The sequence below is a fragment of the Mesocricetus auratus genome, unplaced genomic scaffold (assembly GCF_017639785.1).
Source record: "Mesocricetus auratus isolate SY011 unplaced genomic scaffold, BCM_Maur_2.0 Super-Scaffold_15014, whole genome shotgun sequence".
Taxonomy (NCBI): Eukaryota; Metazoa; Chordata; class Mammalia; order Rodentia; family Cricetidae; genus Mesocricetus; species Mesocricetus auratus.
In genome coordinates this window covers 45,195,215-45,211,105 of record NW_024429186.1, presented here as the reverse complement: position 1 = coordinate 45,211,105, position 15,891 = coordinate 45,195,215, and the positions used below count along the sequence as shown (strand labels likewise).

The following is a 15,891-nucleotide window of genomic DNA, read 5'->3' as shown; positions in this document are numbered from 1 at the left end:
GGTTCTCAACTTTGCTGATGCTGTGACCCTTTAATACAGTTCCTTATGTTTTGGTGACCCCTAACCATAAAATTATTTGGTTGCTACTTCATAAGGGTGGTTTTGCTACCATTATGAATTGTAATGTAAATATCTTACTCTCAGGATATCTGATATGCGACCCCAAAGGTATTGAGAAACACAGGTTGAGAAACCATTGCTTTTAGACATGCATTATTTGCTTCCTTAAACAGGAAAGTGATGTTTCCATTTATTGCCTTCTTGATGGGCTATACAATTAGTTTGGTTGGCAAGTTATGAAATAAATGAGTGGCAAACTCAAAAGAAGAGAAATTAAAGTAGAAAGGCTTAGTTTGTAGACATTCACAGTTCAGTGTAAATCATAATGCATTGACTCTAGCATTTTTAAGGATTAGTGATGACCTCATACACTGAATGGTTGATAAAAGTGCATCAGGATCTTAGCAGAAATTTCCAGTCTCCTCTCCCTCCACGCTCCTCTTTATTTACCTCTGCTTTACTCACCTTCATTCTCCTCTCAGTTTTGTTTTCTTTTGTTTTCAAAAATGCTACATCATCTATTAAGGAGGAACCCTTACCTGGTTTTTGGTTGTATCCTTGCTTTCATTTGGAAGATTTGGTGGCCCAGACATTTAAGGCTGCTTCATTTTTTTCTAAGTTGTACTATGGCCCTCATGGTTTGGGGAAAGGGCATCCCATGTAAGAAGCATCCAGAGTTCAGGTTTCATATTATATTTTCAGTGACTATGGGATGCTAGAATTGTGCTGAACAGGTAGAGGGGGAGCATCTTTAGCTGGAGATGGAATGGAATAGTAGTTGCCTTTTCTGTTGCTCTGATGATAAAAGCAATTTAAGGAAGCAGGGATTTATTTGGGGTTGTAATTCCATCATAGCAGGGGAATCATGGCGGTCAGAGCCTGAGGCAGCTGGTCACATTGTATCTTCAGTCAGGAAGCAGAGAGAGAGAGAGAGAGAGAGAGAGAGAGAGAGAGAGAGAGAGAGAGAGAGAGAGAGAGAGTTGAATGCTCATGTGTTGTTGTGAAACATTATTTTCAGATGTGTTACATTTGTTTATGCTGTGGAACATTTGTTTTAATGATGCAAAGATGTGTTGCATTCTTTTATGCTGCATTTGTTGAACTCTGTGAAGCTGTGTTACTTTGCCTGACTAAAACACCTGATTGGCCTAATAAAGAGCTGAATGGTCAACAGCTAGGCAGGAGAAAGGATAGGCGGGGCAGGCAGGCAGAAAGAAGAAATAAAAGGATAAAAAGAGAAGAAAGGAAGGAATGAGAGAAGGAGGAGGACATCAGGAGCCAGCCACCCGGTCACACAGCCAGTCATGGAGAAATAGTGAAAGTAAGATATACAGAATTAAGGAAAGGAAAAAGCTTGGAGGCAAAAGGTAGATGGGATAATTTAAGAAAAGCTGGCTAGCAACAAGCTAAGCCAAAGCCGTGGGTCTATGAGAAAGAATACGACTCCATGTGTGGTTATTTGGGAATTAGGTGGTGGGCCCCCAAAAGAGCCAAAGAGTGAAAAACCAACCAACTCCACTCACGTTCAGTTCACTTTCTCCTTTTCATTCAGCCCCAGCCTGGAACACGGGGATTCCATAGTTGAAATCTTCCACATCTATTAACTAACATAGATACACCCTACAGGCAGGTCTGGAGGCTTGTTTCCTAGGTGACTTTAGATCGGTCAGGTGACAATATTAACTTTACAGAGGGTGATAATGTGATAGGAAACATTTCACTCATTATGTCAAGGTGGAGTTAGAACTTTACACTTTTAGTCAGTTATCACTTAGAGGGATTTTGGTACCACCCACCTTTAATCACAGCACTTGGAAGGCAGAAGCAGGTGGGTCTTTGAGAGTTCAAGGCCAGCCTGGTCTACAGAGCAAGTTCCATGAAAGTCAGGGCTACACAGGGAACCCCTGTCTTGAAGAAAACAAATGAAAGAAGGGTTTTGTTTCATTGTTATTTATTTTTATAAGATTGCTTTTAAAAAAATCTGGTGGCCTCATACATGCCAGGTCAGCCCAATGTCCCTGTGTTGTTTCCTCAGCTCTATCTTTACTTTTTAGTTTTGATAGGGACCCACTAGCTTGTTTGGGCTCTCCCTGTAGCCCAGGTGGTCCTTGTGATCCTCCTGTGTCAGGTTCTCTAGCAGCGGGATTACAGTGCTGTACCACAAGGCCCTGCTCCAAGAAGAGCCTGAACCCTTCAAGGAAGAAAGCCCTCTCCTCACGGAGTCCTCAGCTTCATTCTTCTCTGTGGGTTTTATGTTTTCCTGGATCAAACTTTCAATAAAACAAATACGCCAGCAGCCTTCCTCTGTGGGTATCTGGAGAGAACAAAAGAACCATAAAAGAGTTTTCCGTCCTTGTCTGAACAGAGGGCTGTAATCCCACAAAGTACAACTCCCTTTTATAGAGGGAGCCATGAAGGAATAGCCTTTATGATGAGGTTTCTTGGAATTTCTGCAATGCTTGTGGATCTGAGGATGCCGAATGGATGTAAGTTATTAAAAAATCAAGACCATGGCAATAAAGATGCCACCGAGTTAAAAAAAAAAAAAGAAACTGATAATGTGCAGAACTTTGTACTTCTCTGTGTGGCCTTTCATTTTAAAAGATAAATCTATTTTTAAAGCTTTGACAAATAAAGTGGGTTCCCCCCACGACTATTTGTGAGATGGGGCAAAAAGAACAAGGGTATGAAGTCAGTGATGTGCACAGTGAGCTAGTGACCCCATGCTCAGACTGAAAACAAAGTCCTCTTGAGATGCCCCCGTTGAAAGGTTTTTTTCACATATGATATATTCAAAAATATTATGTCTATATTGCTAATTTTACTCTTTATAAATTTTCTTGTTTGGTATTTTTTAATTCACTGCTGTTCTTTGGAATGATGTTTTAAAAGAATCTACTATATGTGGTGAGATTTAAATAGTTTGAACTTTTCCTCTCTGTTTTTATGTCTCTCTCTTCTTAAAACTCACACCACAGCCGGGCATTGGTGGCGCACGACTTTAATCCCAGCACTTGGGAGGTAGAGGCTGGCAGATCTCTGTGAGTTCGAGGCCAGCCTTGTCTACAGAGTAAATTCCTGGACAGCCTCCAAAACAATACAGAGAAACCCTGTCTCAAAAAAAAAAAAAGCCTCATACCATGGGGTTAGAGAGATGACTCAGTGGTTAGGAGCATTGGCTGCTCTTTCAGAGGACCCAGGTTCAGTTCCCAGCACTCAAACTGGGCAGCTCATGACAGCCTGTAACTCTAGTTCCAGGGCATCTGATGCACTCTTTTATGTTCTTCAAGTACCCAACACATGTGCAAGCACACGCATGTGTACACGCACTCACATACACACATGCTCACTCACTCACACTCACTCACTCACACTCACTCACTCATACACACACACACCTTCTTTTTAAAGTCAGCACACCTCTGAAGAACTGAAACCTGATCTTAGGAGAAACACTGGAAACCTGGAAGGGAAGGAAGGGAAAGTCCAGCTCGATGAGAAGCATCAGGCCCTCAGATAGGCTCATCTGGTGACTTTCCAGAAGGGTCTATTTTGGAAAACTGTTTCCTTTGTCCAAAATTAAACCCCAGTGTGTCTTAACTAGAAAGGGCTCCACCATTCTGTCTCTCATGGTTCTTTATAAATGTTCTTTCTTGAAGAAAAGAGGCCTTCTGAGGCCCCTGGAAGAGCCAGCTAAGTGATTTCCCAGTTGAGTTCACAGTTTCTGCATCTCCCCCTCTAACATTTCCTTAGCTTAAAATAAATTCTATATTGAAACTTGAATTGTGTCAGAATCTTCCTTAAGAACAAATATTGTGACTGTTCAGATAGCTTATCACAGTTTATGGTAGGTGTCCACAAGTGCTCTTTTTTGATTTTGAGTAAAGGAAAAAGAAGAAGAGGAAGAAGAGGAAGAAGAGGAAGAAGAAGAAGAAGAAGAAGAAGAAGAAGAAGAAGAAGAAGAAGAAGAAGAAGAAGAAGAAGAAGAAGAAGAAGAAGAAGAAGAAGAAAGAACCCTGGCATGGAGTCAATAATGTGCCCGGTGATTGTAGTGACCTGTTTGGTTCATCACATTCTGGTCTAGTGAAATGGTGGTGGATATTCAGATCAGAAATGAAGTCACACGGTCTCTGTGTATAAAATTGTGTATTTTTCTATACCAGCCAAAGTACAAGGAACTGTGGGAGATAAATCAGACAGCACAGTGCTTTCTGCAGACAACTGTGAAGAGATTCAGAGGCAAAAAGATACTATATTGTTCCAAAAGCAGAGACCTCAGCTGCAGGCAGACCACCAGCAGGAAAACAAAAGCAGGCAGGGGATAATCCAAAGACGTCAGAACATGTGCAGAGTTGCAAAGATTTAGAAAACATTTTTAAAAAACATATAAAACTTTCAGTTTTATGTTTTGAAATTAATAGTTCCGTATTTTGCTTTTCAATTGCCTATGGCTTCCTTTGGTCACTGTCTTCTGCCTCCTAAGGACCAGGAGCTTAGATGAGTGTTCGCCATATCACCAATAATTACTGCTCTTCTCACTGGGCAGCTCGGCTCTGTGTGGGGCAGGTGACGGGGTAGAGAGAGATCACCAAAATCAGATGTGACTGGGCCATTTAACTAGTGGGGAAGGCTTAGTGCCTAACCCTTGGTCCCCGCCACCCCCAATGGGCCCTATTCCCTAGGGGAACCATTTAACCTCTTTATCTTGTAAACATCGAGTTTGCTGTCTGTGTCCTTTGGCTAAGTAATGTTCTCTTCTCAAACATACCTAACCAGAACACCCCATTTTGGATGAAAAGGGCATGTACCTTCTTTAGGTACTTAAATAGTGATATCACCAGCTGATTCCTCTTGTAACTTCTGGTTGTCTGGTTTGATGCTCCTACAGAGAGGCCCAGGAAGCCTAAATGGCAGCACAGTCATTCTCACAAGAACAGCCAGGCCAGAATAACAGCAGGCATTAGCAGGATTAGCTAGGGTCTGGGGAGACATGTCATATGAAATGAAGAACAGGCCATTCTGAGTCCCAAACTAAAAGATGGAAAGGCCGACATGAATACAGCAGTTAGCTTTGAATGAGGCTACTTCTCACCTGGACATTTTTACGTGGGATGCTCCAAGCTGAGTAACAGTAACAGTCAGGTACTTAAGTATTTCATCGTCATTAATCATGTTCAAAATGGATGATGTTGAGTAGATAGGTAGTGTGTATAATTCTGTAATTTAAATTTTTCTAGTAACCACACTAAAAGAGTAAAAAAGAAACTAGGGAAATACGTTTTAGGAATATATTCTATCTAATCCTATGATTATTTCAGCATAAAATCAATATAAACATCATTAGTGAGACACAGATTGGCATAGGGTCACTACAGGGCATGGGGTCACTACAGGGCATGATCTTGTGGCCAGTCGGTCTTATACATAAGCAAAATGATATCCTTTAATTTTTAAGTCAGTCTTACTGAAAGATAATAACCACAAAAGTAAATTTACCAGGGTCTGGAGAGCTGGCTCAATGGGTAAGAGTATTGGCTGCTCTTCCAGAGGACCTGGGTTCATTTCCCATCACCTACATGACAGCTCACAACTGTCTGTAACTCCTATTCCAGGTGATCTGAGACCCTCACAGAGACATACATGTAGGTAAAACACCAATGTACACAAAATGTTATATATATATATACATATATATATATACACACACACATATATATATGTATTATATAAAATCCATTTTATATATAGTGACCCTACCACTCCTGCTGGAAATAAAACAAAACCTCCAACCAACCAAACAAACAAAAAATGAATAGAAAAGGGGTGTTACCTTTTCACCAAACCTGAATTTATGACAATGAGGCTCTGAGGTGGGCCTCGGAGAGATAGGCAGTTCTCAGAGAGGCCTTAGTAAGGGTTTTATGACTAAATGTTCTCATGCTCAACTCTTGTTGACCCTTTGAGGATAATGAGAACACTGTATGAGTGGCTCATTATCACATTAAGGGGCCTGGCACATGAGTCAGGGAAGACATCGAGGGACTCATCCCTTACTCTGGGGCAGACCAGTGGGACAACATAGTCACATGTATTCTCTTTTCTGGTTTGTCCTGAGATTCAACTCATAGGGCTTGGTCTGGGGACCAGGTCTGGATGTCCCTTGCCTTGGCTAAGAGATGACACTGGAGTCACTTGAGTGCTCCACATGTTCTGGGGCTGTGATAAAACATGACTTTTGGCTTGTTATCCTAGCTTTTACTCAACAGTTAAAAAAGCAGAGTGGGCATTTAAAAATCCATTTGAAAAGTAACCCGAGAACCAGACCCTTTAGCAGGAGAGTTGTTTGCAGTTCTAGCTTAATGGCCACCCTCAGAAGGCTGTTGAGACAAAGTGACAACTTTGTTTTTCTTATTGTTGCTGAGCAGAATTTTAATTTGTCAGGAGGTTGAGACAGGAGGATGGTCAGTTTGAAGCTAACGTATCTCATTAAAAATTTATAGTAAGAAATGTACCTCATATGTAATTTAAAGAAATTCCTATTGCATAAGAAATTTTATAGAAATCTGTAAAATTCAGGAACAGTTTTTGTCACAACTAGGGTTTGAGTTACATAAGTGTATAAAGAAGGTGTGGAAGTGGATACCTGCAGATGAAGTACTGGAAAAATAGTGGTTGTGGTTGTAGAACCTGGAAGCAACCTAGATGCCCTCACCTGAAGAGTGGATGGAGAAAATGTGGTACATCTACACAATGGAGTACATTTTCAAATGGATTTTTAAATGCCCACTCTGTCACCTATGCTGGAGTGTGCTTTGGTGATGCAGCTGTCTTTGAGTCATATCTGCTCTTCTAACCCCTCATCCTTATTCCTGTAAGTTCACTATAATCTCTGGAGTTTTAAGTTATTGTTCGCATCATATAATTTATTTTATAGAAAATGGGAAAACCAAAAAGAAAAAAAGAAAATGGGAAAACCAAGTAAATAAATAAGTTTGTGTATATTTTCACTTGACATAGTGTGAATGTTTTTCATATTTCCGATAAATCTTCACACATCCACGTTGGTAGATATTCCATCATACTGTGAACCCTCAGTTTGCATTTGTGTTAATTAAATAAAACTAACCTTGGGTCAGAGGCTGAGTTAGTAACTAGCTGACAGAAAGTAGTTATAGAGCCTCAGAGTGCATCCAGGAGAGACAGAGAGACGCAGGAAGTAGTTGGGTGGCATTTGGAATGGTACAGGTTTTCTGGTTTGGCAAAGTGGAAGCATGGATCTTCCATGAACTCCAGCAATGAGAAGGGGTTAAATAGTTGCTACTCAGCCTCTCTGAGCTCGCAGGTCTTCACCCCAGCCTTTGAATCTCAAGTCTCATTCATAACTAGAATGACAGATTTAGTTGAATATACCTTTATGGGAGTGACAGAGACAGCGTCCCTGTGTCTGCGGGAGCAGAATTCTTGTCAGGCTGCTGCTAGAAAGACAGCCCATAACTGCAGAGTTGCAATTGATGGCTGAGATAGCAGTAGATTTAGACACAGTCACTGTACCAAAGTCAAAACAACACGTTCACACATATATGATATATTATACTCTAGTCCCATTTCCCCCTTCCTTGTTTGACACGAAAGTTGCTCTAATATTTCTGCCTGACTGATTAATTTTCTTACATGAGTATCTTAAAAGTTTATGTAAATTACTACTTAAAAGTTTAGAAGTTATTACTTGAGTGGCTCAGCTGGTGGAGGCACTGAACACCAAACAGGAGGACCTGAGTGCCATCCCTGGGTCTCACAAGGTGGTAGACAAGAAGTGACTCTGTGCCTCCTTAATAAATGAATGAACAAATGCAACATAAAATTGCACGGTATTAACACTTGATGTTTATGGTAAGATAAGGATGCAAAAGAGAGACCAATATTTACTTTGTAGTCTTCTATTTTGTATCTAAGAGGCAGTCTCCATTTTTTTTTTTTTTTTGGTTTTACGAGACAGGGTTTCTCGGTATTGTTTTGGAGGCTGTCCGTCCAGCCTGGCCTCATACTCACAGAGATCCACCTGCCTCTGCCTCCCGAGTGCTGGGATTAAAGGCGTGCGCCACCAACGCCCGGCAGTCTCCATTTTTTTTAAACCTAAGATTTGCTTACTTACGTTAGAATTTTATGTCAGTGGCTACACATACAATGTATTCTGTGCTGTTTCTTTCCCTCAGCACTGTGTATGTAAATTTCAGCTCACGGGCTGTAGGTGTTGATTTCATTTGTCTACTTTTACAATAGGGATACATGGAAAATGGGCTTACTTAATCAACTCCCAACTGGGGTTTGGATTATTCCCATCATGAGGCTGTGGACATTTTTTGTATAAGTCTTTGTGTTTCTTGGGGGAAATATGTAAGACTAGAAATTCTGGGTCAAAGGGCAGATATATTTTAACTTTATAAGAAACTTCATTTTTTTTCTATTTCTACCAACCAGATATGAGAGTTGCTGCAGTCTCCTTAATTTTAGCCCCTTCAGTGGGTGTGTAGAGGTATCTTTGTGGTCTTATTTTGCATTTCATTGATGACTAACAAGGTCAGACATTTTTTCTGGGGACTGCGGATGTAGCTCCAATTGTGGTGTGCTTGCCTGACATGAGGGAGGACCCTGAGTTTCTTGAGACTCTCAGCTAATCCCTAGTGCTGTGCAAGCCAGGTGTGGTAGTGGGATTCCAGCAGTAGGGAGGTAGAGGTGGGAGGATCTGAAGTTCAAAGTCACTCTGCCTACCCAGCAAGTTCAAAGCTAGCCTGGAGTTTGTGAGACTCTGTCTCAAAAAGAAACAAATGACTGCATTTTTTTTCTCTTGTATTTGTCTGCTTAACGTTCTCTCATGACATGATTGTCAAAAGACACGTTTTGTTTGTTTATTTTTGTTTTTTTAGTCTGGGATGAATTAACTTTGTGTCTTAGTCACTGTTTAGCCATGTCAAGGTACAGATTAGAGGTCTCTCTCTCTCTCTCTCTCTCTCTCTCTCTCTCTCTCTCTCTCTCTCTCTCTCTCAGTAGAGATAGAACTCACTGTCTGGTACATGCCAGGCAAGTGTTCTATCACTGAGCAACACTCACAGCCTTCTTCTTACTTTTAATTTTGAATCAGGCTCTTACTAAATTGCCCAGGCTGCCCTTGAACTCATGCTGAAGCCCAGATAGGTGTTGAACTTGGAATCCTGCTTCAGTCTCTTGAATAGCTGAGATTCAGGCCTGCACCACCAGGGCAGACTCAGTAGTCTAAGATTCATGATGGCCCCTCCTGCAAATGTCTGGTTTGAATCTAACACTTGCTTTCTGGGCTTCTTGGTTGGCTAGGATTTTGAATTTGTCTGTCTTTGTTCAGATTGCTTAGGGCAAGACACAGGGGAAAGAAACCATTAACTATTCCTACAGTTCTGCGTCTTTAACTCGTAAGACTTCAGTGTCTTAATCACTCCATTGAGAACTTAGGATCCCATTCTAACCCAGAAGCCAGAGTCATGGGAACTAAAGATACTTCAAATGACTTTTTTTTGAAACATTGGGATTGAGTCAGGAAGTAATATATTTGGGGATTGCCAAGTGACACCAACATTATTTATAGAAACTTAAGAGCATTTGAAGAAAGGCTCTGATTTATGTCTAAAGCACTCTGAGTACTCTAGAAGTTGAATAATGTTTCTCACACTATGGAAAAGCAGACAGTTAATAGTTTGAAGACTGGCTCCAGGCCATGAACCATTTTTTGAGTGGTCATGGTTTAGAGAACTCAGTCTAGATCTATATTGCTCTTGTTTGAATCCTGTCCTCGTCACTTTGCTAGGAGGATGTCCTAAGGAAGCTCTTTGCCTCAATTTCCTCAACTATTAAATGGAGACAGTGATGATGAATACTTACTGCAAAGCATTGTGGTAAATATTAAATGATTAATTATAGAAGGCACAACAGTGCATGCCTGGCATATAGCAAGTGCTGTGTAAAGCTCTTATTACTGTTATCACTTCATGAATCGTCTATCAGCTGTAACTAAGAGAAACTCACTTCAGAGTAGCAAACAGAAAGGGAAGGCATTGATATTTGTAACTGGCTCTTTGGGACAGTTTAGATCTCACTTTCCTCTGCGTTGATGCCTCAGATGGCTCTTCCATGGGTGACATGATGGCTATTAGCTGTTTCAGTTCACATCTTATCAGCCCAGCCACCAAGTGGCTCAGAGTCCCAACTTGTTACCTTCTCACATTTTTTGATCATTACTTTCATTGGCCTGGTTCAGTTTGTGCCACGAATCTATGAGAACTGTAAGATCCAAAATATTAGAAGAGAAGGGATGTGTGGGAATAGAGACAGTAGCTGTCCCTGTCATGTGACTACTAGCTAATTGAGACAGACGTTTCTTTCCTTTTCTTTTTTTCAGTGGTGGAGCTCTTAGGAAAAGATGTCCCAGAAGAATAGAAGAGTATTTCTTAAGAAGGAATTTCTGTCCTATGGAGCCAGCATAGGTATGTGGTAACCTTATAAAAACCACGGGTGGGGGCCCTTAAAAGCTGGTATCCCAACAACAGGATATAGTGGTTTAGAAATGGTCACTGTCTCTTTGGTATTGATTACTATAACAGAAAACCCAAGTCTGGGTAATTTATAAAGAACAGCCCCAAGGTTGAAGGGCAAGAGAAAGAGAGCAAGAAAAATGTTTTCCTCTGTCAGGGCCGTTAAAAGGGCATTAATCTTTTCTTGAGAGATGAGCACTGTGGCCTAAACACCTCCCACCGAGTCCTGCCTCCCAGTGCTGTTATGTAGGGATTAAATTTCTAATGTATGGATTTCTGGGGGATACATTTAAACCATAGGAGAAACATTTAGTAAAAACGCCTTTATGAAATTAGACGACATAAAGCAGAACAGCCAAATCTATCATCGGTAAGAAACTGAAGTGGTCTAAATGTGAAAAGCTAGCGGGGACACCTGCAACGTGACGGGGGTTGGGAGGCGTTGACTCTTGCCTAAGCGACAGGAGAAGGCGAGTGGGGGTGCCCCTTCTATTGCTTCATCTGTTCTGTTCCTCTGCAGGGAACTATGTGTTTCTTTGTTTAATGTGACGGAAGGAATGATCAGGATGGTGGATGTTCTTATTTGTGTCCTTAATGCTCGCTGGGTTTTGAGAGATGTTTGGAAACATAGTTGATTCAAAGTGTGGAACTTGGTTTATTTCTCTGCAGGCAGATGGCTAGGTCACGGAAACTTGTTGGAAAGAGGATTTATTGAGCTGTTTTCTTATATTGGGGCTAAGGGACTTAAAGAGACCAAATTTATTGGAATCCAGAGACTCAAAAGACTGCTTTCTTATTGCTGAACACATTCATCTTGAAACTGTAGAGTGAAAACCCAAGAGTTGGAGATAAGGTCAAGAGAGTGTAGGGATTCATACGCATTGGGCCCTACCATGAGTGTTCCTGAACACAGATTGCAGTTGGGAACAGGATAGACAGGTCAGGCTCTGCCAATGAGAGTCTGCAGGTAGCTGAATACTTCTACTATTCCTTGCTAAACTATTCTGAACTCCCTTGACCGCAGGACTTGAAGAACTAATGCATATTCATGAGAGATTAAACCTTATTTGCTCACAAATTTTGTGGGAAAAAAAAGTGAATTTGTTGTACAGGATTATCCTCTGAGCCAAACTACCTTTGGGAGTTTGGCTGTGCCTGTTGACTGTTTATATTCCTACATATGAGGGTGCGGGAAAGGTCATGAGACCCACACTTCCAGCCTCTCCTAACAAGTTTTATACAATGTTGTTCTGATTTCATATGCACTTGGGGCTTAGGGGAAAAGGCTGGAGGATATAGGTGGGAAGGACTAGGGAAGGGGCTCCATTTATGCAGCTATGGGAAAGCTATCTTACTGGTTAATATACTTACTTCATAGTGTGGCCTTTGAGGGGGCACCTACACACCCATATGTAACCCCTCACATGTGCTCAATAAACTTATTTGTTCCCTGGATATCTAGGTTTGTCCTTGGGGCCTTAGAAGGAAGGATAGACTTTCTTTACATACTTCCCAGGACGAGTTTTAGCAACCACATCCTACCTTAAAATTCTGCAGCCATCTGTTGAAATGTACTCAAGGTGTAGCTCAATAGTCAGGCATCTGTCCTCAGAATGCCTACACTTAAAGGAGGAAACTCAATAATAGAGTTGAGTTGAGCCCACATGGAAAACTGGGAGTGATTTCCAAGCCTGGTCATCACAAACACCATATAGGAGTTTGTAAGAAGTGATTCATGCTCTCTTCCCCCAGAGCCATGGATTAAGACTATTTTAACAAGATCTCCACATAGATTCAATGCACATAAAAGTTTTAGAGATCTTGACAATTTTATTTTCCTTTCCTGTCTCTCCAGTGGATACCTGGGATGATGATTAGAAGTAGATTTTTGTGTTCTACCCAGACTTTCTGAATTGGGACCTTAAGAGGGCCAAGATTCTGAGTGCTTAGTAATCCCTAGGGGGTTCTGCAGAGGGAGGGGTCTGACTGACTTTTCATATTAGACTCTCCAGTTAGTCTCTTAAACACGAGTCCCACTGATTTGATTAAAAGTCATTAATGATTAGCTCCAGATTCTGGCATGCTTTTTAGCCATTTAAAATTGATATAGCGTGATATTTTACTGCCAACATGAGAGAGAGAGAGAGAGAGAGAGAGAGAGAGAGAGAGGAGAGAGAGAGAGAGAGAGAGAGAGAGAGAGAGAGAGAGAGAGAGAGAGAGAGAGAGAGAGAGAGAGGAGAGAGAGATGACATAGTTGTTCTTGACTGGCTGGGTTCATGTGGAACCCAGTTGTTGATATTGATATTTCTTTATTAATCCCTTTTTCATCTTACTTTTTTTTTTTTTAGAGACAGTGTTTCACTTTGTAGTCCTGACTGTCCTGGAGCTTTCTCTGTAGACCAGGTTGGCCTTGAACTCACAGAAATCTGCCTGCCTCTGCATCCCAAGTGCTAGGAATGAAGACATATGCCACCCCACCTTATCCTACTCTTAAAAGTCACACCTTTGAGATTTAAGCCCAGGAGTTTAATGTGTGTGTGTGTGTGTGTGTGTGTGTGTGTGTGTGTGTGTGTGTGTGTGTGTGTGATGGTGTATGAGTGCTTGCCTGCATGTATGCATATGCACATCATGAATGCAATGCCCATGGGGGCCAGAAGAGGGCATCGGGTCCCTGGAGCTGAAATTAACAATGGCTGTGAGTTGCCATGTGGGTACTGAGAACTGAACCTGGATGTGTTGCAAGAACAGCCAATTCTCTTAACCATTGAGCCATCTCTCCAACTTCTCCATCTTATTTGTGAGACCTGGTTAGCAGACAATATTTTACTAGTATTATCAGTAAAAACTTACATTAGTGTGACCCCTCAGCTGCTCCTCCTTTCCATTCAGAGATTTCTGACATTGGAGTCACTAAAGGAAAAAAGAAATTGGGCAGCTTTAGCTACCACAAAGCTTCTTTACTCACAGTAATGGTTATAGTATTCCTTTTGCTTAGAGGGCTTAAGGGAGACACACACAAACTGTTGAAAGTTATTACAAATTAATGGTATAGTAGCATGAGCAAACTACTAAAGACTACTTAACAATGCAGATCCCTGACTCGGCCTTGGGAAGACAGATCATGGCGATAGTGAATGTGTCAGGATCAACTTGGTTGAGATTTGGGTTTAGCACAGAAAAGCAGGGAACTGAGTATGATACAGAGCAGGACAGTTGAGAATGAGGAACCACATCCAGGCTGAGGAGAATGAGAGTGGTGGGTACTCATGGACTTACCTGTGGTGATGCATTGTTTATGACCTAATAAAGCTTGGCTGGAGATCAGAATGCAAAGCTAGCCACAGCTATAGGAGCTGGGCAGTGGTGGCCACATCTTTAGTCTCAGAACTCAGGAGACAGAGGCACTTGGATCTCTGTGAGTTCAAGGCCACGGTCTAAAAGAGAAACAAGGTTTGTGCCTTTAATCTTAGCACTAGAGAGAATATAAGGAGCTCAGTGCAGTCTCAGGAGCAGTCTGAGATTTGATGAGGAGTACAGATTGGAGATGCAATCTGAGGTTTGGTAGATCATCCCTTTGGTCTGAGCATTTGGTAGAAGTGAGAACTGTCTAGTGCCTGGCTGCTTTCCTTCCCTTATCTTCAGCTTGAACCCCAATATCTGTCTCTGGGTTTTTATTGTTCGCGCTACATATTTCTAGCTTGGTGACAGGGCAATAAATAAACCAGATGTGAAGCTTAAGGCTTGCAAAATAAATTAAGACCATTGTTTGGAGATAATCTAATAATAGGATGGGGAATTTTCACTTCATCATTTGGGGGCCAGCCTTCTGTTTTGGAAGATTTGTATGGTAAAAGGAGGACTTGAGGAACAGATGGTATGGGGAAGATCGTGGAGAAACATTAATGGGAATTAAAAAAGAGAAACAGTGGGAATGGAAAACGAAAGATTTGAGGATTTGAACAGTGATGGTGGCAGCAGGTATCACAGAATAAAAAAGAAGGTAGAAATGTTGGGAAGTTAAATGTATAGGATCCAATCTCGAGGATCTAAATGGCTAAGGGTTATCCTGGATGGACAGGGAGAAAAAGTAATGCCATTAATAGAGATTATAAAGTCAGTCAAAACTTTGTTGATTTTAGAAAATCATGGGTGGAAATATTTAGACGCCAGCTGCAGGCAGCGAACCCAGGGCTGTGACATTTTCTACCCAAAGAGTGATGGCTGAAGCCACAGAAGGTGAGGACAGCCGTGAAGGAGACAGTGCAAGGGCAACTCAGAACAAGGATGATCTGGGTACCACAGACAAGGCAAGGGCATCTCCAAGGAAACCATAGAACAGGAAGGTAGGAAAGGAAGGCTCTGCAATGATTCAAAGGTCAGGTGGAACCTCCCAAGATTAGATGGGTAAGCGACAGTGTGTAACAATAAAACTGAGAGGGAGCAAGTGCAAGAAAAGACTGTTGGAGGGAAAGACAATCAAATGGTTTCCTGTGACTGGGGGGGGGCAGCGTGAGGTCAGTGAGAACTGTGGCTGGCACCCAAAGCCACCGAGCAACAATGCACTCAGTGAGTTATTGACTTAGCGAGTAAAGAAGTGCTTCAGTTGTAGGCCAGAGAATGAAGACTCTGGGCTTGTGGGAAGACAGAAAGGGTGAAGAGGAAAACTCAAAGAAAAGGGAAACTAGAACTACAGAATTGCTTCTTAAAAACTTGTGTGCATGCCTGTGTGTGTGTGTGTGTGTGTGTGTGCTTACTGTGTGTGTGTTTTCATGTGTACATATGTGTGCATGCAGATAGAGGCCAGGAATCAACATTAGGTGTCTTCCACAATCATTCTTCACCTTATTTAAAATTTTTAAAAATATTTTCTTTTTTACTATTTCCTTTTTTGTCATTGTTTTGAGACAGGATCTCATTTCAGCCTGTTGGTCTGGAACTTGTTGTGTAGAGCAGGCTAGTCTCAATGTCCTTGCCTCTACCTCCTGGTACTGGGATTGAAGGTATGCACCAGCATACCTATTTTTTTAAGCTATGAATATCATCTTATTTAGTGTGTGTGTACATGCACATATGCCATAGCATTCATGTGGAAATCAGAAGACAATTACTGGGAGTCCATTTTCTTTTTCTGCCACGTGTGTCCTGGGAATTGAACTCAGGCTGTCAGGCTTGGCAGCATGCATTTTTACCTTCTGGGTCATTTTGCTGGCTTTTTCCATTACATATTTTAAGGCTGTGTCTCTCACTGAACCTGGATCTCACCCATTATTCT

At 41.5% G+C, this 15,891-nt stretch overlaps 1 long non-coding RNA gene across 3 annotated transcripts in view; it reads left to right on the top strand.

Moving 5' to 3' along the window:
- LOC121139479 overlaps positions 1–15,891 on the top strand; it is a 47,279-nt gene that overhangs the window by 22,612 nt on the left and 8,776 nt on the right. For 2 of the 3 annotated variants that reach the window (XR_005876432.1, XR_005876434.1), the window contains exon 2: positions 10,487–10,571. This is a non-coding gene — a long non-coding RNA (uncharacterized LOC121139479). Of the gene's footprint in view, positions 1–4,017; positions 4,103–9,895; positions 9,984–10,486; positions 10,572–15,891 lie in introns of those variants that run through there. The other variant, XR_005876433.1, reaches the window with a different exon arrangement.